Consider the following 24,754-nt stretch of genomic DNA (forward strand, 5'->3'; position numbering starts at 1 on the left):
TCATGATCACACATGTTGGTGTGCTGCTTCCATGTGGGCTTTGTTGCTTCTGGGCTAGATGGCCGCTTGTTTACTTTCAAGACTTTAAGTCCCCAGACGCTATAGATCTCGATAGCCGGGCAAATCAGGCCTTTTTTGACATACACTATTATGCATATTTTCAGAACCTCTAAATAGAAAGCTTGATTAACAGTCTGACCTAGGAGGAATGAACTCCAAATGCAATACAAGTCAGCATTTTTGTCTGTGCAGGAAGTTGACAGACATCCAGATTGAGGTTTGTCATCAATCAATATTTCACCTTTTTTGAAATGATAAACCCACTCGCAGCACACTAGAGCTTTTCCCATAGGGCTGTCCTTCAATCTGTGTTCAACATCACAACAGTTTCTGCAGCATTTTTCCAGAGCAGGAAACAGTTCTTTTGAACTAGCCATCACACCAAACGAGGTGCAAGCTTAACTGCTTTTATGAAAAAATTCACTGTGACCAGAGAGAACTTTCTCGCAAAGACAATGAGTGCCCTAACTCAGAGTGAGCTGCTTGACACTTGCCTAGCGGGAAAATTGCATACTACAATAGCTCTGCTCTGCTCAGGGCAATTCAGGGTTTTCAGGGGTTACCCCTTTGTATTTTGACTAATGCATATTATCTCTTCATGTTGAAACTGAGAGCGTAAAATGATACCAAGTTTGAAGGGAACTTCAAGCAGTTGCAAAGATATTGGAATTTAAATAGACCAGCAATTTTTGAAGTAGGAGAAATTGAGTTACAGATGGCAGACAATGAAATACATTAGGGTAGAGAAAATGGAGATTCTTTAACACTTGTGAAGGAAAATTGAAAACTAAAACTATTTAGGATATAACATTTTATCAAGTATGGAGATAATGTTTAAGACTACCTTGACTGTATTTTGAGTTTTGTGAATAACACATTTCTCAGCATAGCGTTATACTCAGAAAGAACAAGGGAAAAAGAAGAAATGAAGTAGCTCTGGTAAGCCATTCGCAAGATTGCAAGATAAAATGTAATCTCAAAATCTTTATAAATGAGAATATTGTATCTGTTCAATGAATGTAGAAAAAAAGATACAAATAATTTTTAGTCTTTTTTGAAATCCCCTACTTCTGTTCCAGATTGCATACAATTTTTTATTCCATCATAAAACACAGTTTCCTGACATTTGAGATCATAAAAACTATATTCAAATAATTGTAAGTAAAGAGCTATTTGCTTCATTCATTTTGCTAACTTCTTTAACTCACCAGCATGCTATAAGATAGTACTTTTTGAGACAACATACTTGTGTAGCCAGAGGAGGTCAGGTATGGCCTCTATGCCATTTTGCTACCATGTAAGACATAAACATTACTATATACCTTAACATTTGTTACTATAATAAGTATTGGCATCTTAAAATATGAAGAGCTTTCAAAATTGTGTAAAAAGTTTTCATTATTTTTGAATTCCATTTTTCATTAACTTTTTAGGCATCCTCATATAAATTTGTACATTGCATTGATTTTTAATACTAATCTTTACATTATTTATTAGGGGAAATTTGGTGGCCCTGTCTGGTAAGAATTGGGATGCTGTGCTGCTCAGACTCTGCTTGGATGCAAAGCCTCCTAGCCCCTCCTCCCTCCCTCATGTGCTGGGCCCTGAGAGGTATCACCAGGCTCCCCAGAACTGCACAGTTATTTATTGTCTTACCTTCCTGAGGTGCATTAATTTATTTTTTTATTTAGTGTAAGTGTATTTTGGAAGAGAGAAAAAAAAAGAATTGGGACATCGATTATAAGGTGGGCAATTTAAACCAACTGGCTTCTCCCAGGATAAAGACGAGGCTGTCTGCCCATCAATGTATGCAGCCTTGGAAAGCCTATATGAGATTGCTACGAGCTGGGTAATGATTCAAAGCTGTGTATAAGGTTTTCCGCGCTTACTTCCTCTGCAACCAAACGCTTCTTTCTTGAATACAGAAGATTGAAGTAAAATAAATTTGAATTGTAAACCTGGAGAAGAATATTGAAATACCATGGACTACTAAAAGGTCAAACTGATCTATCTTGGAAGAATTTTAGTCAGTGTGCAAAGATTCACTCCTTAGAGGCAAGGATGGCAAGACTACTTCTTACATACTTTGGGCATATTGTCAGGTAAGACCAGTCTCTGGAGAAGGACATCATGCTTGTTAAAGTGGCAGGACAGGGAAAGAGAGAGAGGCCCTCAAGGAACTCGATTGGCACTGTGGCTGCCACAATGTACTCAGGTATAGGAACAATTTTAAGCGTGGCACACAGCCTGGCTGTTATTTTGTTCTCTTGGCATAGGGTCTTGGCATAGAATTCTTGTACTTATTTCCAAAGAGAACGTTTCTAGCGTTCTAACAGAAAGAAAAATATTTTTCAGTCAACCGGTTGTAAATATTACTTGATCATGTTTAAAGTGGCCTTCTGGTTATCATTTCTCAAAGGTCTTCTCTGATAATTTTAGCAAATAATTTTGTTCAATTGTTTTGAAATAATTACATTATCTGTGTAAGATTCACAGAAATGTATAAGCTGTTTTATGTTAATTCACTAATTCATTATGAGCACAAACCTTGATTGGTTTTATATATATTAATCTTTTGCTAGGATTTATAAAGCTTTAAGTTCCATATCTATCTTCAGAGTTTGACTCTGAGCTCCTTGCTGCTCACTCCCAGGTCACTCCCCTCTCCCTTGTTCCCTTTCCCTCCTTCCCTCCCCTCTCTCTCCACGTAGACCACTAAGCTGGGCTGAGGTGAGCAATGTTACCTGTAATATGTCTGACTGTATTATTGTAATATCTCTCATGCTCTTGATGACTTTAATATAATACTTATATATCTCAACCGTACAATTGTGCATTACTGAATCCGAGTAGTAGCAATAGTAGTAGCAGTGGGTGGGGGCTGGCACCCCACCTCCCTCGGCGTCATTTTTTAATTTAATACTACACCACACCATTGGAATTTACATCTCTTGAGCTGGGACTGTCAAATCCTGTCATCTGGTTGACTGTTGGTGACCTGCCTTGCTGTTTGCATCCTGTGCCCGGATAGCTTGAATTGCTCTACAGAGGACTACCCGGAGGCCCTCAAGACTTGAAGGACTGCCAGTGTCTCACAACTGTCTCCCGGGAATGAGTTGCACTGAGCCATTTGTAAGGCTTTATAATTTAATTAACTGTTTATGTCTTGTGTTATATATCTTTTTATCTGTATAAATATATATATATAATTATTAGCATTCTGCTTTTGTTTCTCTAAAGAACCCTGTCTAATACAAGGCCATCTTTTGACCCACATGGACTTGTTTTAATTTTCTTTAGACCAGTCCCTGGAGAAGGTTATCTGTTTGGTAAAGTGGAGTAATGGCATACAAGAGGAAAGCCTTTGAGAAGATGGATGGACACCATGGCTTCATCAATGGGCTCAGACATCAGAATAATTGTGAGGATGTTTCAGGACTGTGCATAGTATTGCTATGGGTAGGAGCCTACTTGATGACACCTAGGGAGTCCCACCTGTTGCAAAGTAGAACTGCACTGAAAAGATAGGATTGTCGATGGCTGGACTCTATGAAAGTTGATCACCTGTTCTTTCTTTTTCATTTCTTCTGGGTGAATTAGTTCTGTCAGTATCTTGGAGAACAAAACAGTGAGAGCCATTTGTGCCACCCAGACTCTCCTTGGTTATAGTTGTTTGTTTGATATATATGATTGAATTTCTTTGATTTGTCACAAGCTATATTTCAAACATCTAGGGTTTCTGTTCGTTGCTGTGGAGTCACAGAACCACAGTCTGTTTTTGACTCACAGAAACCCAGTTAGACAGTTTGCAGGGCTTTGGTCTTTAGGGGAGCTGCTGAGAGGATTTGAACTTCCAATCTTTCAGTTATTAGCCAAGCACATAATCATTATACCACTAGGGGTCCTTATCTATGGAATGTGGTTGTTTCTGTTATTAGGTGCTGCTCAGTTCGTCTTGACTCATAGTGACCTGATGCATAATAGAACAAAACACCACCTAGGCCTGTACCATCCTGACACTTGTGATGTTGGAGGCAATTTTGAAAACCACTCTGTCTACTCTTTTAGTCTAGTGTCCTCCTCTTTTTTTGCTGACCTTCTACTTTACCATGCTGGTATCCTTTTCTAGGGATTGGACTGCCCTGATAACATATCTGACAGAAACTAGATGAAATATCTCTTCTTACTTCTGAGGAGCACTGTGGCTGTACTTCTTTCAAGATGAATTTGTTTGTTCTTCTGGTGGTCCACAGTACTCACAATATTCTTTGTGGGCACCATAATTCAAATGTTGCAAATCTTTTTTTCCTTTCTTATACATCAGAGGGCTGTATTTCTGGAATGTTCAGGGTTATCAGGATAAGTGGATGGTTCCCTCTGCTCCCTCACTGATTCAGTCTAAAGTCATTTATCTAGCAGATACCTAGATTTCTTGTATTTTATGTATGTAAAATAAAGTCCTTTGTATCTGAACTTTCTCAGAGATTTATACCTATAACAACACAAGTATGCTAAAAATTAACAATTATATCCCAAACCAAACCCATCACTACCTGTACTTAGAGTCATATAAACTCTATAGGACAGAAGATATTAGGATTTTCCAAAACTATATTTACCAAGTGACATAAATTCTCATCACTCACTTTTAGTAAGCAGCTGAATGTTTAACCATTATGACATCATCACTTCTCATCAAAGTCAGAAATATTAAAATCTCCAATGAAAATTCAAGAATGCCTTTTAGAAAAAATATAGAAAATATGCTGTCTTAATTATATTGTATTTTATATCACATACATCACATATTATATAACTAAACTCATTACCTTCAGTGTCATATATGTTATACATATCATACATTATGCATTATATATTATATATATATCACCTGACACATAAAGGTAGAATATATATTGCCATGGTTAACAAAAGGAGAACTCACTGCTGTCAAGCTTATTCTGATTCACAGCAACCCGATAGGCAAGGGTAAAACTGCCCCCCATCCCTTTCTGACACACATCTTCATGGGAATAAAAAGCCTCATCTTTCTCTGGCAAATTGGCTGGTGTTTCCTAACTGTTGAAATTGGTATTAACAGTGCAACAAGTATCCCAGTAGGCCAATAAATCTTCTAAACCATGGAGGACCATTTAATTAACGATTCATTTTTTTAAATTCCCTTTTTGAGTTTGTTGGGATAAGGGACAGTAGCCTGTATTTCAAAATCTCATCTTAATGAATCTAACACCAGATTTAGAGGGAAATCTAAGTAAACATAATAATTGGTGTAGCACAAATTAAAACATTCAAGAACAATGAGTGCCTCTTGATACCCATAACAGTCTTGACTAGAGGAAGGGGAGGAGCTTCTCTTTGGCTCTTCTAATTAACTTGAGTAACAATTACCTTTGAATTTTTATTAAAGGCAAAGATCCTACTAGCCTCACACTGTAATTTTTTTTGCCACCTTTTGGTAGCTTATGAGAATAACTTAGACACATACCTAGACACAAACACAAAAGAGATTTAATGAAGAGAATTGGAGCAGGCATGTGATTTCAGTGTTAATCAGGAGGGTCGGAGTAAAGTCGCAGAGATAACTGCTGTTTGAAAGAGATTCAAAGCTGCCCCAGAGAATAGTGGCTGAAATGCCTGTGGTTAAACTGGAGGTGGCTTGGGACTTGGCTGTGAGCTGTTAAAATTCTCTCAGCTCAGCAAAGATGAGGTTAAAGGATTGTTGGTAGTTTTACCACAAACGGAGGGGAAAATAGTTGATTATATATTTTTCTGTTTGCCGAAGGGCAGGTGCTAAGATGGAAACATAAACCTGGCATACTTGTACAGTATAACATCAGGACCAGGTCTCCTTTTAGGACTTCTTTAAATCTTCTCAACATTTCCCTCTTGTAATTGCTCTGACTTTTGAGCTCCATTTTACATAATGATAGTGAACAGAATTGCTTCAGCGAAATAAGAAAGCGGCAAGGAAATTCACTGAAAGGTTTGATTACATCCCTTGTTGTAGCCTAGTTTCCAAGTAATTTTATATCTTGATTATATAATTTTCTTTTCATAGTTTATCTTCGACCAAAATGGAAAGCTATTTAACAGTGATCTGGGTTCCTACAGTAGCGTTGTCATATTCCTACCTAGTACATTAAAAAGCAAATTATAATATTTAAATTAGAAAGTTATCTTGCTGGCATTATATTTATTGCTTTTGAATTCTGAAAACTGAACAATTTGTACACTAATGCAAATTGTCTTCTTAGTGATTGCAATTGTTGCTTCTTCTGGTTATCTGATTAAAGTATTCTTTGCTGATGACATCTTCTACCATTTTGTCCATTGAGGGTAGAATTTATATTAATTTAAAAAATCTTACAGAAAGATTTAGTAAACATGCCATTCTCACTCTTTCATTTAAAGGTCCCTTACACTCTGAGATTTTGTGTACAAGCTGAAATTTTTGAATTAAGCCGATGATAAAATGCAAGCCAAAAAGCGCACCAATGAGTTGCTAAGCCACCAGAAAAAGGCAAACTGTTCTAAGTTTAAGAACCAGTCAAGCTGTGAGCTGTGGAAGCTATAAACTGTGTATAAAATGAGGTCACTGAATCATGATATTACTCTGAACAGAATCATTTAGATACACATGTACATCAAAATGACTTGTTTGAGACCGAAGAGTTGGTGAAAATTATACATCACAGTGCAATGATATGCACAGGCATAAATTCTTTTCATTAGAAAAAATGAATTTTTATATGCAATTAGTTGGGTGTGATTTTTGTTTCTTCATATCCAGAGCATTACCTTTTAAATGATAACAATTAGTCTAAAAAATACCAATGCACTTGGTATTTTGTTATAACCAGGCAAACATAAGAAATTGTTTAGGACAGTGGTGATAATAATGGAAATAATACACTTTGGGTTAGCTACCATCTTTAGAGTTACTATAAACAGAGAATTGTTTTCCTTTCCATTTATTTATTTTTTGAGGAAGGAATAAATAACTCTCTCAGGTGAACTGAAATTATTTGGTGTCCAACTCTTCTATCCATCTTTGTAACTCCCACCACGTTACTGGAATTGAATTGTTCTTTTTCTTACATGCCATCAAGTCAATTCCAACACATAGACACCCTATGGACAATCAAATGAAAGAGCACCCAGTCCTGTGCTAGCCTCACAATTGTTCCTATGTTTCAGCCCCTTGTTGCAGTCACAGGGTCAACCCACCTTTTCACAGGCCTGCCTTTTGGTCACTGCCTCTCTACCTTGTCAAGCATGATGTCCTTTTCAGGGACTGCTTTCCCCTCCCAACATGTCCAAGGTACATCCGAGGAATGCTCACCATCCTTGCCTCTAAGGAACACTCTGCCCGTGCTTCTTCCAGACACATTTATTTGTTCTTTTGGCAGTCCGTGATACATCTAATATTCTCTCCAGTACCATCATTCAAATGCATCTCTTCAGATACAAATAAAGTGTGCTTTTTAATAAAGTGTCAATTTTCCCATGCTACTGAGTATAAAAGTGAGCGATCTCAGAAGCAGAAACAAGAATCCCATGAACATCAAATAAAAGAACCCCCAGAACAGCATGTCTAAGATTCCTGCCTGAGGTGGTACAGGAAGCCGAGGAACCAGAGGCTACATACAGCACAGAGATCATGAAACAGAGAAAAAGCCACGTCAGAACCATGAGGCAGAATAGCAGGTTTCTAGATAAAAAGAGTGCATACAGCTGAGTACCTTCTGGCAGGAGACTGGCTCACAGAATGGGGTGCCTTTTAGGCTTTTGCCCATACTAAAAGAGCTTTGTAATCATTGTGGGAACAGAACAGAGGCCAAGGAGTTACATAGCTAAGAGGCTGCTGTGGACCATGGCTGCTGGCATGGCTGAGAAGAAGCACTGCCATCCTAAGAATTATATTCCTAAAGTTTTCTAACCCTGACTGGTAACTTCACTAATAATCTCCCATCATTGCTGAGCATTGTCTATGCGTTCTTAGCGGATATTGCAATGGATTAGAGAAGCCAGCAGAGAAGTACAACGCCTTGGGAGGGAATAGCTGGTGAAGAGTATAAAGAAGAGTTGAAAGAACGATGACGGGAACCCAGGGTGGATGATCCCTTCAGGACCAGTGGTGTGAGTGCTGATACTGGGAGGGTGGAGGGAGGGTGGGTTGGAAAGGAGGAACCAATTACGAGGATCTACATGTGACCTCCTCCCTGGGGGATGGACAACAGAAAAGTGGGTGAAGGGAGACGTTGGACAGGGCAAGATATGACAAAATAATAATTTATAAATTATCAAGGGTTCATGAGGGAGTGGGGAGAGAGGGGGGAAATGAGGGGCTGATACCAGGGGCTTAAGTGGAGAGCAAATGTTTTGAAAACAATGAGGGCAATGAATGTACAAATGTGCTTTACACAATTGATGTATGTACGGATTGTGATACGAGTTGTATGAGCCCCTAATAAAATGATTAAAAATTTTTAAAAAAAAGAAGAAGAAGGATGAAGTGTACATGTAGGTTTGCCTCGCAGGAATCATCCTTGGGAAATGGGGAGTGGTGTTCTCCATCCCTCTGGTGCATCCAGAGGAGGTTAGGCATGCTCCCTACCATTTTCCTCAATTTTTCTCTCATTCCTTGAAGTATATTATTTAAGCATGTTTTGTCATGTATTCATTTAAACCTGGTTCAGAGAACAGGCTATTTATCAGAACACAAATGAGAACGCTTATTTGTGAACTTGAGTGTGGGGAAAAAAAATCATGAAGCTAGGAGAAAATGTTAAAATGATGTAGTATATGGTCCTTCCTACTCAGGAAATAAATGAGAAGATTTATTCTGTACTCACTAAAATTAAAGGGATTACTTGGAAATCACCGTGTCATCCTGAATTTGTACCTAGAAAGTTCACTAAATAGATATAGACTTCTCTAGTGACTAGATTTCTTCAAAATTAAACCCAAAAATCAAACCAAATGAAAACAAAAACCCTTTTATTGTGAATTAGCTCAAAATTTATATTTAAGATCATCCTTTTATATTTAATATTTTAAACACAACATCCCAGTAGCTTGCTCCGTGTACTGCCACCTATTTTCTCTTCTTCCTCTTGTAGATTATATCTTCTCCTTCATCCAAGTTGACACCTGTCTACCTTCTGACCTATTGCTTCTCTTGTACTCCCAGTTATTCCCATTCCTGGTTCCCATCAAAGTCTGTTTCTTTAGATCTGAAAACCCCAGACGCTGATACATGTAAAGGCAATCTTTTTTTTTTTAAGTAAGGAAACAGAAAACTGTGATTAAATTACTTACAAACCTTAATAAAACAGTAAGACAAGTTTCTGTGGAAAAGGGGAAGATTAATGAAACTTACTCAATAAATTAAATTTACCTGATAAATTAAAAATGAGTAAACCTTTTGGCGAAAGTTCTAATTTAATTTTTAAATTTTTTTAAATGTGACCAATGTCTTTCATGCTAACGAGAAAAGTATTGTCAGAATTTAAGTAGGCTCTTTTTTAAAGACTGTAAGCACCTGGAGAAAATATAACAGGTCTTTTAAATCTGATTTGATAGGCAGGGCCTAGCAGATATTCTAACTTCTAACAGGTTCAAACATGTTAGAAATAGAAAGTAGAAATACTAATAATTAAGGGAATAATATTTTAAGTAATTGGAGAGAAAAAAAATTCAATATTGATATTTTTTTCTTTCGCTGTGCCATTCATCAATTCTTCAATCATTTTCCTCTTTTTAGATTACTGTGATATATTTGAAATGATACTACAATTCTTATTCTTCAACAACAAGTTTCTTGAAACAAAAAGAAATGTGAGAGCATTATGCACAATTATCAAAATAAATAAATAAACAAAAGCATAGCCTTCCTCCAGAGACATGCGGCTTTCTGCTCCCATAAAGACTCACAGCGTCAGCAGCCAGGGGGGGCAGTTCTGCTGTATCTTATGGGGCCGCTATTAACTAGAATAACTCGATGGCAAGGAGTTTGGTTTTATTTTAATTTTTGAAATAGAGTCCCTATGAGTCGATTTAAACTCAGAGCCATAGAGTTCAGCCCTAGAGTACTTATTACAGAATAAAGTAAAGAGTTAAAACAGTAATACAAAAACACCCAATAAATCTAGGACCAGGTGGTTTCAAATTAGAATTTTATAACACATGTGAAGATAAATTAACCTCCATTCTTCCCAAAATCTTTGAAGAAATTGAAGAAATGGGAACAGTTTCTAACTCAATTTGTGAAACCTGTATTACTCTAATGACAAAGTCAGATAAAGATGAAAAATAAAATAAAATTGTAGATAAATATATATCTCTTATAACTATAGATGTAAGCAACCTTAACCAAATAGGAGCAAATAGGTTCCAACATCATGTCAAAAGGATAACACAGCTTGACCAAGCAATTTTTATCCCAAGGATGCAAGAGAACTTCAGCAGATGAAAATAAATAAATAGAAAACCATGTTTATAGAGTGAAACGAAAATAAATATATAATCTTAGGTGTATATAATAAGTATTTAACTAAATAAAAATTCATTTTCTGATTTCATAAATTCAATAAGCTAGAAATAGAAAATTTCTCAACCTGAAAAAGCCACATGTAAGAAACTCACAGCAAACTTACTTTATAGCCAAACAAAACAAAACCCTTTCCCCTAAGCTCAGGAAAAGAAGGAGGAGAGCTATTTTACCTAACTCTGCCCCCACAAAGACTTACATTAATTAATAGCTATCTGTGAGTCCAAATCCACTTAGTGACAATGGGTTGTTTTTTATTGTTTGTTTGTTTACTCTACTTATAATCCCAGAAATTCTAGCTAGAGTCATTCATGAAAATGATTCAGAAGAGTACATTAGACTACTCAATAGAGTGATGATATCATAGCTTCTAAAATGATAAGTAAAGATGCAACAAATAACATCATTATAAGTTTTCTTTTTCTGCCCCAGAAATGGAGAGGAGCAAAATTACGATAACATTTGTTATATTTTTATGATTCTGACTGTCTTCTCAATAATGTAGAAGGGGAAAAGTTCAAACTTTCCTTCATGGCTGAATAAATATATATGAAAATATAAATTTAATTAGGAGTATGATTGTTTAATCAGTAATCGTTCTGATCTCAACATTTTTTAATAAAGTAATCTCTATTTTGTTCAGGTGCTTACTATTGCTTTCAGATAAGGTGGGACCCAAATACAGCTATGAGATATGAATCATGGGTGAACCTTATCTTAAGCACAGTTGTTGATCTCATTGTGTTAATAATAGTCCTCACTAGAGAGAATTCAGATTTTCAAGTATTGCTGATAACAATGCAAACTTATTTAATAATTTGAGACTGTGGACTGATAATACAAGAAAAATTAAAAGGCTATCTGTAAATTTAATATTTATTTAGTTAGTACTTAACTAAATGCAATTAACAATGACCCACTTAAAGTCATTGGCAGAATTTTAAAAAGATCATCTTACCTAAAATATTTTCATTTATTTCTCCTTTCTAAGAAACCTCACTTTATGTCACACAGCCATAAAACCAACTGTTACTTAGTCATTTGAAGAAATGTAATTTCCATGTTTGCTAAGAAGCAAAAATTTGTAATTTGACTAGTTTTTCCCTGGCTATTCAATTATGTACCCTTCTATTCAATAAAGCCTGAAAGAATGTCACACATGAAAAATGAACTCTGATAAGTATTAACAGGTGGAGTAGATGACTAAGGCAAGCATATAATGTAAACCAACCATCCAGTGGACAGAAGCATCCTGGGAAAAAGCAAAAGATGTAACTAAAGAAGGAAAAACAGATAAAGTTAAGTCACAGATAATTCTTCACTTAACATGGGCTATTCCTATTTGAAAAATTATTTTCTATACTCAGAATTGTTCTCTAAGCATTCTCTGTTTCTCTGCTGTATTTTCCGGTTTCCATTCATTTTGCTTTTTTAATTTTTATTTTTCATGGAAGGCTATTGTGTATAAACACATCACAGATTATAAGTAAAGAAAAAGAACTTCACAAACTCACAGGTTACGTTTTGTTAGGGGCCATCCAGTCGGTTTCCATCCCTAACTCCCCATCAACAGCAGAATGAACATTGCCGGGTCTTGCCTCATCAACATAATTTGGTATGTTTGAGCCCCTTGCTGCAGCCCAGTAGAGAGATTAATTCATTGTTGTTTAGCTAGAGATTAAGAGTAAGTGGGAGAGATCAAAAGCACCCTGGAGACATGGCAGTACCAAGCCCTCAGCTGCTAACTAAAGTCCGATGGTTGAATCTCATCAACTGCTGCCCAGAAGAAAGCGATGGCACTCTGTTTCTGTAACGATGATCGTTTTGGAAACACTGCAGACGTTGTTCTCTCTTCTAAAGGGTTACCGTGAGCTGGAACTGACTCAGAGCAAATGTTTTTGTTAGTTTGTTTCTATGGATTTGGCAATCAACAAAGCAAAGGCCTGATATATTTCTTCTAAAATTCAAAGTTGTGAAAACCTGATGGAATAATCAATATAAATGAGAAGAAACAGAATAAAAAAATATTTTGTTGCATTTTCTTAACCGAAAGTTTCATGAGAATAACTAAATGTAATATATGCACATCTATCCATGTTGTTTTCATGGTTAGGTGCCTTCAAGTCAGTTAGAACTCATAGTTCCCCTATGTACATCACAACAAAACACTGCCCAGTCACGCACCAGCTTCACGATTGTTCTTAGATTGGAGGCCATTGTTGCAGCCACTGGGGCACTCCCTCTTGTCGAAGGCCTTCCTCTTTGTCACCGCCCCTCTACTTTACCAAGCATGAGGTCCTTCTCCAGGGACTGATCTCTCCTAACACATCTAAAGCAAATTAAACACAGTTTCACCATCTGTGCCTTTTTAAAGAGCATTCTGGCTGAACTTCTTCCAAGACAGCTTTGTTTGTTCTTTTGGCAGTTCATTGTACGTTCAATATTCATTATCAGCACCGTAATTCAAATGCATCAATTCTTTGGTCTTTCTTATTAAACGTCCAACTTTCACATGATTATGAAGCCATTGAAAATACTATACTTTGGATCAGGTGCATCTTAGTCCTCAAAGCAACATCCTGCTTTTCAACACTTTAAAGATAACTTGTGCTGCAGATTTACCTAATTCTATGCACTGTTTGATCTCTTGACTGCTACTTCCTTGAGTATTGATTTTGGATCCAAGCAAGATGCAGTGTTTGCCAACTTCAATCTTTTCTCCATTTATCATGCTGTTACCTATTGGTCCACTTGTGAGTGTTTTCACTTTCTTCACAATGAGCTGCAACTCATACTGAAGGCTGCAATCTTTGATCTTCATCAGTAAATGCTCCAAATCTTTCTCACTTTCAATACATATGGTTGTGCGATTGCACAGTAGAGGTTGTTAATTGGACTTCATCCAATCTTGATGCTGCATTCTACTTCAAATAATGCACCTTCTCTGATTATTTGCTTAGCATTCAGTATGGTAAGAGGATACAGCCTTGATATACAGCTGTCCTGATATTTAAATCATGCAATATGTCCTTGTTCTGCTTGCACAACTGCCTCTTGATCCGTGTATAGGTTCCACATGAGCACAATGACATTCTCTGGAATTCTCATTCTTCCCAAGGCTATCCATAGTTTGTTATGATCCACACAGTAGAATGCTTTTGCATATAAACATACATATGAATATAGATGTACATACACCTTTACATAAACAGACATACATATACATATGCATATACATCATATACATTTATATATACACAGTCATATAGTTGATTCTGATAGATTCAAACCAACTTTGCTTGCTGAAAGTAAGGAGGCATTGAAGGACATGTCGATAAAGTTCAAGGATGCAAACTTCAGTATGGATTACAATTCAATGTAAAGAAGACCCAAATCCTCACAAATTGACCAATAGGTAACCTCATGATACATGGAGAAAAGATTGAAGTGGTTAAGGATTTTGTATTGTTTGGATCAGCAATCAGTGCATATGGAAGCAGTAGTAAAGATTTCAAAAGTATGGGTGCACTGGGTAAATTGGCTGTGCCAGACCTCTCTAGAGAAGTGAAAAGTAAGGATGTTGCTTTCAGGTGCACCTGATCCAAACCATGGTATTTTCGATTGCTTCACATGCATATGTAACTTTCACATTGGATAAGACTGAAGATGAACTGATGCATTGGACTTGTGCTAGAGAATAATATTGGAAGTACCACGGACAAACTGATCTGTGTTGGAAGAAGGACAGCCAGAGTGCTCCTTAGCGGCAAAGAGAGAGAGGTTTTGACTTACATACTTTGGGCATGTCAGGAGAGAACAGTTCTAGAGCAACAGGTCATGTTGGCAGAGTAGCAGGGCAGTGAAAAAGAAGGCCCTCCATGTGAGTCCAGCATAGGAACAATTGTGAGGGTGGCATAGGATTAGATAGTGTTTCCTTCTGTTGTGCATAGGGTCACTGTAGGTGGGAGTTGATTCAATGGCATCTAACAACAACTGAGTTTGTCAAATAAGTTCATGAAGTGACACATTCTCCACAAGCAATTGAATATTGAGAAAACATCCCAGCCCATTCCTGGGCAAGTCCTTAAGTCCGATGTTATCCCATATGCCCGATAGCAATCTATAAAGTCCTCTTCAGACTCATGCAACACACGCAATCATGCCAAATGCAGGAAGATTAAGGCCAGGGAGTGGATGGTCTTGTGGCTTCAGAGGCAGTGTTAGCATCTCAGTGTTGGCAGGGGTCTCCACGTGGCTCCTCTGCCTCCAGGGCTCTAGCGTAGCTCCTTAGTGCCTCCAAATGAGGTCATCAAGGTGCGACCTGATTTACAGACTAAATTCCACCCCATTCACTGTTACTACTCAAATTGAGTACAGATTATGCAACTACCACAGTGGGAAAAGGCTGAGTGGGACACTGACCGCTGACTCAGTAACTACTGCAGTAGTCATATTTCACACGATTCATCATTTACATTTTAAAACAGTATCTTGGCCTCTGAGATCTTTCAGATTGATGGATGCCAAACTTATTGGCCTCAGAAGTTTATGACAACTATTTTCTGAGAAACAAATGAATAAGCTTGTTAGATTTCTCAGGATAAAGGATAGTCAGGAGGGCTTTTTAGACAGTTTACGACAATGCACACCTGCACTGGTGAGATAAAATACAGAGCATGTGTGCCTAAATACTTTTCACAATAGGATAATGCATTTGCTCATCATTGCAGGCTATCAAGGTCTATCCTTCAAGCATTTTGTTGAGAAAACTTATTCCATCTCCAAAGTTCTGATCTTGCCTCTTGAGACAACTCAAATATATTGAAAATGATATAAAAATGCCTTTTAGATATGATGCAAATTGAAAAACACAGAAATCTTAGGAGAAGAGTTGAAAACAAGGAAGCAGCTTCTTCAAATTGTATCCATGGAGATTAAAGATATGTCAAGAAACAATCATTTTTGATATTTTAATTTTTGAATAGGTTTCTATAATTTTGTAGCAATGTGTTTTACTTACCCTCATACAGTATGAATGTGTCCTTTCCCCATACTTATTCTAACTGTGTTCTGTGAAAAAAACCCTGAGATAATGGATATAGGAAAATAATATGGCATCAGGGTTAATTAAAAATTCAGTAACAATCTGTGACATACAGATTACAAAATCTTACTTGCTAAACACAAAGAGAATTTGAAAACCTTATTGATGAAGCTCAAAGTCCACAGCCTTCAATATGGATTGCCCCTCAAAGTAAATAGAACAAAAATTCTCAAAACTGGTCCATTAGATAATATCATAATAAATGGAAAAAAGATTGACATTATCAAAGATTTAATTTTACTTTAATTCACAATCAAAACTCCTGGAAGCAACAGTGGAGAAATCAAAGTACTAGAGTTGGCAAGTCAGCTTCAAAAGACAATTTAAATTTTTAAACAGTGAAGATGTCATTTTAAGGACTAAGATGTGCCTGCCTCATGCCATGGTAATTTCAATTTCCTCATATGTGCGGGAAAGTTAGACAATGAATAAGAAACACCACAGAAGAAATGATAACTTGAATTATGACTTTGGCCAAGATTGAATATATGAAAGAAGAGTTAAAGGGCCTTAGAAGAAGTACAGCCAGGATGTTCCTGAGATACCAAGATTGTTCACTTCCACTCTTGTAAACCAAACTCACTGTCATTGAGTGGGTTAACTAAGAGCAACCCTCTCGCACAAAGCAGAACGACCCCCGTGAGCTTCAGAGATGTAACTCTTTATGGGAGTAGAAAGCCTGGTCTTTCTCTCATGGAGCAGCTTGTGGTTTAGAATTGCTGACCCTGCAGACTGCAGCCCAATTATGCCACCAGGGCTGCCTGTAATTCTATCAGGAGAAACAGCTCCCTGAACAAGAACGGCATGCTTGGTAATGTAAAGGGTCAGCAAAGAGAAAAAGACTCATAGTTAGATGGATTGGCTCAGTGTCTACAGGCCTGGACCGTGTTTCTGAGCATTGCACATAGGGTAGATGTGAGTCTGAATTGACTCAAACAATAACATTGCTAGAGAGTGTAAAATATCTAGACTGATGTTTTTGTACAGAATTTATAATCCTTAATTTCTGAGACACAAATTTTGATAGAGTATATCCCAAAGTACTTTTTCTAAAAAAATATGTCTGTGCCTACAGTTAATATAGATTCTTTAAACATCACAGGTAAATCCCTTAAAATGCCCATCCTCGTCCTGTTTCCTGTCAAATGCTTACTTGAGCAACAGTGACCTGCTTATATGAGTTTCAGAAAACATTGTGGATATTATTCAATAGAATCACACATTTTAATTATAACAATTTCATAATGGGCATTTAATTATATAATGACATATTGAATAAAATGTCAAACTATAACAAAGTTGAATATATAGATGAGTTGCATGTGACAGAGTAAATTAAGCAATAATCTTTGCAAATATCTAAGCATATTTTGATGGATATGAATAAAATGAAAACAGAATTGCAAACTAATGTCATATACTGTTATATATTTTATAGTGCTTTTATCTTTCTTATTGTTTTCAAAAACCCAAAACAAAGTAGGATGAAAAAGCAGTGGGGGGTGGGGAGTGGGGATGGATACAGGTTGATGGACAAAGAGGTAAATTAATCTGAGGTAAATCTGATGAATCCACCATTGGTAGTCCACTGATGGCTCATGGGCTCAGCAGGTGACACAATAGGAAATTGAGGAATCAGATGTAGGATCCAGCTCCAGCAGAAGGCGAAGGGCCCAAGAGAACTTAGCTCTGCAGAGATCTCGCTCTTGTACAAAAGGCCACACCCCAAGGAGGTGCCATCAAGCTGCAACCTGATTAACAGGTTGCGCTCCACCCTGTCTTCACCTAGGAGTGTCTAGTTGATACAGACTCTATCACACTATTCTTCCTCACACTGCTTGGTTGCTTCACAACTTCATTACGGAGTTGGCCACACTGTGTTAGGTCATATCATGGGAGAATCCTGGCCCACCCAAAACTCAAAAACTCACTGCCATCAAGTCAATTCCAACTCACAGAGTTTCTACAGGAGAGAGTAGAATGGTCCCCCGGGGTTCCAGAGACTGTCCCTCTTGGCGGGAATTGAAAGCCTCATCTTTGCACAGAGCATAAATAGAACAGAAGAAAGTTACCCATGAGCAACAGATTTAGATGACTCACTTTCAGAATGACATAGCTTTACATAGACATCTAGCTGGTTTATATTCCCACTTGGGCCCTGTGTTTTGAATGGGTATAGAACTATACCTTCTCCCTTTCCAGGATTTCACTATAAAGCAGTCCACATATTTTCAGTTGAGTTTTATCTTTCTGTGTTTCTTCTGCATCAAAGCTTCCTATCACACTTTCACTGGTGATTGTGATAAACATTACAATGTAGGAATGGATAATGGGAGATCATGGAACAATGTTAAGCTTATGAAAGGAAACTAAGGAAAGTTGCCAGAAATGATGTTACTAGTTACATCACTTATGGTTAGGTGCTAAGCACATAAATGTCCTCCAAAAAATGAATGCTTTGAGGAAAGTGCTTTAAGTTTATGAGTTTCTGATTTTCATGGACATGTACTTCACTCATTGCCTTTTTAAATATAAATAGATTCTAGAGGCCATTTTTATATTATTGGTATATGACTTGAACAATATACTATATAACAATGTAATATGACATCATAAGTAGAGGAAGTATTTATTTAGATTAGGTTGTGGAAATGTTTCAAAGGTAACAATTTTATACACATGGCTATGGACTTTCTGAACAGCTTGAAGATCTGAACAACACAGCCCAGGTGAAATGTACGCCTGACTGTCCCATTAATTTTGTCTATGTTTTTTATTTATTAATTTTTTACTGTAATGAACAGAAATGTACTCTCTCAGAGTTTAATCTCAGATCTAAAACTTCTCTGTCCTCAAGTTGATTCCTACGCATAATGACCCTATAGGGAAATGTAAAACTGTCCCTATAGGGCAAAGTGGAACTGTCCCTATAGGGCAAAGTAGAACCGTCCCTATAGGGCAAAGTACAACTGTCCCTATAAGGCAAAGTACAACTGTCTCTATAGGTTTCCAAGGGTGATGATGTTTACAGGAGCAGAGAGTCGTGTTTTTATCCCACAGAACAGCTGGTGAGCTTAAACAATCAACTTTAAGGTTAGCAGCCTGACACATAGTACACACGCGGTGCTACTAGAGCCCCTTCCTCACAGGTCAGTAGGGTCAAGCTCCACATGTAGAAAGCCTGACCTGGAGGAAGGCCTTCTCTGCATCAGTCCTGAAGAAAGCTCCTTGCCTTCCTTCAACATCTGTGGGTCTTGAATTTCCAGAAGATAAGCACCTAGTTCCTAAATGCTTCCTCCCCGCCCCCACTATCATGATCCGAATTCTACCTTGCAAGTCTGGCTAGACCAGAGGATGTACACTGGTACAGATAGGAACTGGAAACAGGGAATCCAGGGCAGATGATCCCTTCAGGACCAGTGGTGTGAGTGGAGATACTGGTAAGGTAGAGGGAGAGTGGGTTGGAAAGAGGGAACTGATTACAAAGAACTATATGTGACCTCCTCCTTGGGGGACGGACAATAGAAAAGCAAGTGAAAGGAGATGTCAGACAGGGCATGATATGACAAAATAATAATTTATAAATTATCAAGGGCTCATGAGGGAGCAGGGAAAGAGGGGAAAAATGAGGACCTAATGCTGGGGGCTTAAGTGGAGAGGAAATGTTTTGATAATGATGAGGGCAATGAATGTACAAATGCGCTTTTCACAATTGATGTATGTATGGATTGTGCTAAGAGTTGTATGAGCCCCTAATAAAATTATTTAAAAAAAAGAATGTTTCTATTTATGTGGTAACATTTTCTTGATTTTTTACAATTGTGGTCCACTCAATATTTATCCTTTTATGATGGACTGATATCACTCACCATAGTATCCTCTAGGTTCATCCATGTTATGTTATTTCCCTTGTTCATCTTTATTCTTTAACATTGCATAGTAATCCATAGTTTTAAAACCCAGTCTTCTACTGATGGACATTTAGTTTTCCCCCCATCTTTTTGCTATTGTGAACAGTGCTACAACAAACATTAGCATGTATTTGTAACCCAAGGACATGCTTCACTCCCAGCTGCTTTTCTTGTTCCTAGTCAGAACTGATCTTTCTCTGATGACTTGTCTCTCCTTTGATCTTTTGTTAGGTAAAGGGTAACACAGGCAACACCCAGAGAAACTCCTTTGTTGTAAGTAGGTCGCTAACAACAAAATGAACAAAGACCAATTATAGTTTAAGAGGTTGATTGGGTCCAAACTCAGACTCAGTGCTGAGAGACCACACCAGACTCTGTTGAGGGCCAGGGAAAGGGCCGAGCTTTGAATGGGGACAAGCTTTTATAGGCATACAGTTTATTGGATCACAAAGAATGTGGTACTTTGCATTATCTTTTAGCTTGCACCAGCATGTGGTTTTCCTAAAAGCTGCAGCGTACACCTTCCTGACACCATCACTGAAGACAAATGTGTGTATAAGCAAATGTGGTGAAGAAAGTTGATGGTGCCCAGCTATCAAAAGATATAGAGTCTGGGGTCTTGAAGGCTTGAAGATAAACAAGCGGCCATCTAGCTCAAAAACAACAAAGCCCACATGGAAGCACACCAACCTGTGTGATCACGAGGTGTTGAAGCCATCAGATATCAGGCATCTAAGCAGAAAACATCATATCATTGTAAATGAGGGTGAGTGCAGAGTGGAGACCCAAAGCCCATCTGTAGGCAACTGGACACCCCCTTACAGAAGGGTTGCGGGGAGGAGACAAGCCAATCAGGGTGCAGTGCAGCAACAATGAAACATACAGCTTTCCTCTAGTTCTTAAATGCTTCCTCCTCCCCCACTATCATGATCCCAATTCTACCTTACAAATCTGGCTAGACTAGAGGATGTACACTGGTACAGATAGGTACCGGAAACCCAGGGAATCCAGAACAGATGATCCCTTCAGGACCAGTGGTGAGAGTGGCGATACCGGAGGGTGGAAGGAAGGTGGGGTAGAAAGGGGGAACCTATTACAAGGATCTACATATAACCTCCTTCCTGGAGGATGGAAAACAGAAAAGTGGGCGAAGGGAGATATCACACAATGTAAGATATGACAAAATAATAATAATTTATAAGTTATCAAGGGTTCATGGGGGAGGGAGGGGAAAAATATGAGGAGCTGATACGAAAGGCTCAAGTAGAAAGTAAATGTTTTGAGAACGATGATGGCTACAAATGTACAATTGTGCTTGACACAATGGATGGATGGATCGATGGATTGTGATAAGAGTTGTACGAACCCCCAATACAATGATTTAAAATTTAAAAAAATAAGCTGCAGGATACAGAATCAGAACATTTTGCGGTTATGCTGACCTTTACGCACGCTTGGGAGCATCCCGTTTTCTGCTATTGCTATTTCAAGCCTAGAACAATTTCAACTTCCTTATCACCCAGAACAATTTCACCACATTCCTCATCGCATTTCTCATGGCATTCCTTATCACATTTTTTATTACTTCCTTCACGTTGCATCAAGGCTATAATATGATCAAGTGCATTGCACCCATCTCTAAACCTCTAACAACTGATCAACTGATCCTATTAGGCCACCGTCTTGAAAACTCTGTGGAATGCAGTGATATTCTGCAATACATATGTTACCTTGAACAGGAAGTGATTAGAACGCAGCTGGAAGCACTGTGAAAGCCACAACCTATGTAGGCAGAAACAGGCCAGAAAAGGAAAATTCATATTTTCCGGTAAAAAGAGAGATACCAATTTAGCAAGACTGCGTTTGGTCACAACAAAAACCCAGTACCATCAAGTCAATTCTGACTCATAACAACCTTACAAAAGAGAATACACCTGCCCTTTTGCATTTTTAAGAGTGTAAATCTTTAGACCAGTCAAAACCTCATCTTTCTCCAGAGGAATGGCTGGTGGGCTGCAGCCACAGACCACGTAGCTATCAGCACAACACCCATCCCATAGTACCACTAGAGCTTTTTATTCTGGCAAAGGGACCCTCAAAAACAAGGGGGTCTCATTTTCTGTGTAACGGCCACTTTCTAACTCCTGGTGTGAGGGAAAAAAGTGAGAAGAAAATACTTCAAGGGAATAGATATTGACCCGAGTTCCCAGCTAGAACAGCAGACCCAGTCTGATAGGTTGTCTCATAAGACTATTAGTCAGCAGGCAGCTGACCAGGAAAAGGTTGGTTGCCAAGAAATTAAGAATTATTCCAAACAAATCTGGTAAAGGAACAATGAGAATAGTGAGAAATAAAGATAGAAAAATTCAGTATAGTTTTTCTTATTTTTTAATAATAAATAATACATCAAGTCAAAGACCTCATTCATCAGATAAAACACGCTAGATAAGAATGTACCATTACAGGGACATACTTCTAAGTAGCAATTAAGGAGCATTGGTCGCATAAGATATCCTCAATGCTATATAATTTAAGCAAAGCTAAACAATGATTGGTGATTCAAATCCATCAGTGAATAAGCTGGAGAGAGGCTTGAGCATCTGTCTCTGTAAAGATTATGCCCCCAAAAGCTGTAGAGTAGTTCTAATTTGTCACATGGAGTCACTGAGTTGAAATCCACTTTGTGTCTCTAAAACTAAAAAATACAACTAAATAAAAGTGAATGGAAATTCAAAACTTTTGCTTAAATAACTTTAGTTAAATCATCTCTTTAATTGGCCATGTTAGTTTAAACTGTTCTCTGAAACTCAATACCACAATAATATTTAGTGTTTTAAATTTACCAGGTCCTATCACTGAGCGTATAATATCAATCTTATTATGGAATTTTGAGATAGTTTTGCTTGTATATACATATTTATCTTGAATATTAAACACTGTGCTTGACAACAGTTTACATTAGGTCATTTTCTTAGTCTATGCTAAAGACATTTATCACTAGTTTTGTTTTACCTTTAAAAAATCCTGAACCAGAATGGCATAAATACAGCTGTGATATTTAATTATGTGCATTCATAATAACTAGGCATCCTTTTAAAAATAGAAAAGCAATAAGAAAAAAATTATATAAAATAATCCTTGTAGCTATATGAGTACTACTTTTTTCAACATAATTATTCTCTGAAACACAGGGAGCTGCTTTTCACAGATTACAACAAAGCAAACTGCTGGTAACTGTCCTACTGTACGTCCATTTCTCAGAACAGCACAAGCACTTTCAGAAAAAACTCATCATTCATTATAAGTGCCTCAAGGCATAGATTTTCTCCAAGTGAGCTTCACATTTCTTCTTTGCAAAGGAAATCAATTTCAAAACTAGGGCGATATGGTTAGCAACAACAATTCCATTGCTTAAATTATATGTACTGACTATACAATGAATAAATATATGGATATTTGAGTATCATTTATACCTATGATGTAGAAAGTGTAGATTTCACTGTTTATTAAAATGGCATAACCACTTTTTATAATCACTTTCATTCTGTACAGTAGCCATGCACTGAAAGTGACATTGGCATGGCAAATTTGTAAACCGTTCAATTAATTATTATACACATTTTCCTTATGTACAAGCTATAAAATTTAACAATTTCACAGCATAGCATAATAGATATTCCTGAAACTATAGAGACTTGAAAATATTTAAAGTCTTTGTTTTTTTTCAGAGCACTTTTAAAGAAAATTTTTACTCCTTTGGCAGTGAGGCTATATGATGTTATTTCAACACCTGTTTGCCGTTTCTGTAGTTTGCTATGAAAAACATAGTCAAACCTACCCAAGGGGAGGGTATTGTTTATATCTCCACAGGGAAAGATGGACCAGACTTCAACCCGGTGCTCCAAGATGTGAATGCAACATACTGGCATGGAGTAGGGAACTAGTGGAGAGGTCTGAGGGGCCAGCCCCAATCCCGACTACGTGAACACCTGTCCCTCTCCCCAGCAAAATTTATTTCAGAGGACAGCACTGAAGCTACAGCTCAGGGAGAGGGACATATCTGATCAGAGCACATGGGAGCAAAGGAAGGGGGATGAAGAGAGAGTGGAGCACGTCCTAGGCCAACAAGCCTTGAGGACGATATTCCTGCTCAGAGCAGCCAATCCACAGAGACGACCATATGGCCAGCCCTACTATAAGACACGATATCCCTCATTGACCCATAGCCCTACAGGCAACACTGGAGACAAAGTGTGGGAATTAAGCCCCATCTGATCCCACCACACCGAGGTAAAACACTAAGGGCATGCAACAGAACAGCAAGGGGAACAGAGCAACAAAGTCCCCAGGGAATAACAAAAAATAGACTTCAGGACCAGGTCTTGGCACCCCATCAGATTGATCAGAAAACACTCTTAAAGGCCTACAAACAGTCCTTGACTAACTACAGGCTTTTCTTTGGTTTTGTTTTTGTTGTCATTGGCTTTTTGTTATTGTTGTTGTTGTTGTTGCTGTTTTGTTTTCTTTTGCTGCTTTGTTTTGCTCTGTCTAGTTTTTGTGCATGTTATTATCTCCGCAGGTCTGTCTAAATAAGATAGGCTGGATGAACAATCTGGAGGAGAAAACAATGGGACCTATGATTCCAGGGGGACATGGGACAGGGGAAGGTGGGGGGAAAGGAACTGGTGTTAGCAAACCCAGGGCCAAGGGAACAACAAGTAATCCAAAGTGGTGGTGAGGAGGGTGTGGGAGGCCTGGTAGGGCATGATCAAGGGATAATTCGAAGAGGAATTACTGAAACCCAAATGAAGGCTGAACATGATAGTGGGACAAGAGGAAAGTAAAAGGAAGTTGTGGAAAGAACTAGGAGGCAAATGGGCATTTGTAGAGGTCTAAATAAAGGCATGTACATATGTAAATATATTTATGTATGAGTATGGGGAAATATAACTATGAGCATATATTATAGGTTTAATATTGGGGTAGCAGATAGACATTGTACCTCCACTCAAGTACTCCCTCAATGCAAGAATACTTTGTTCTATTAAACAGGCATTCCACAGTGCTCACCTTCCTCACACAATCACTGAAGACAAAGGGGTACAT

This window comes from Echinops telfairi, unplaced genomic scaffold (genome assembly GCF_000313985.2).
Source record: "Echinops telfairi isolate 266 unplaced genomic scaffold, ASM31398v2 ScPeMD7_7420;HRSCAF=8458, whole genome shotgun sequence".
Classification (NCBI taxonomy): domain Eukaryota; kingdom Metazoa; phylum Chordata; class Mammalia; order Afrosoricida; family Tenrecidae; genus Echinops; species Echinops telfairi.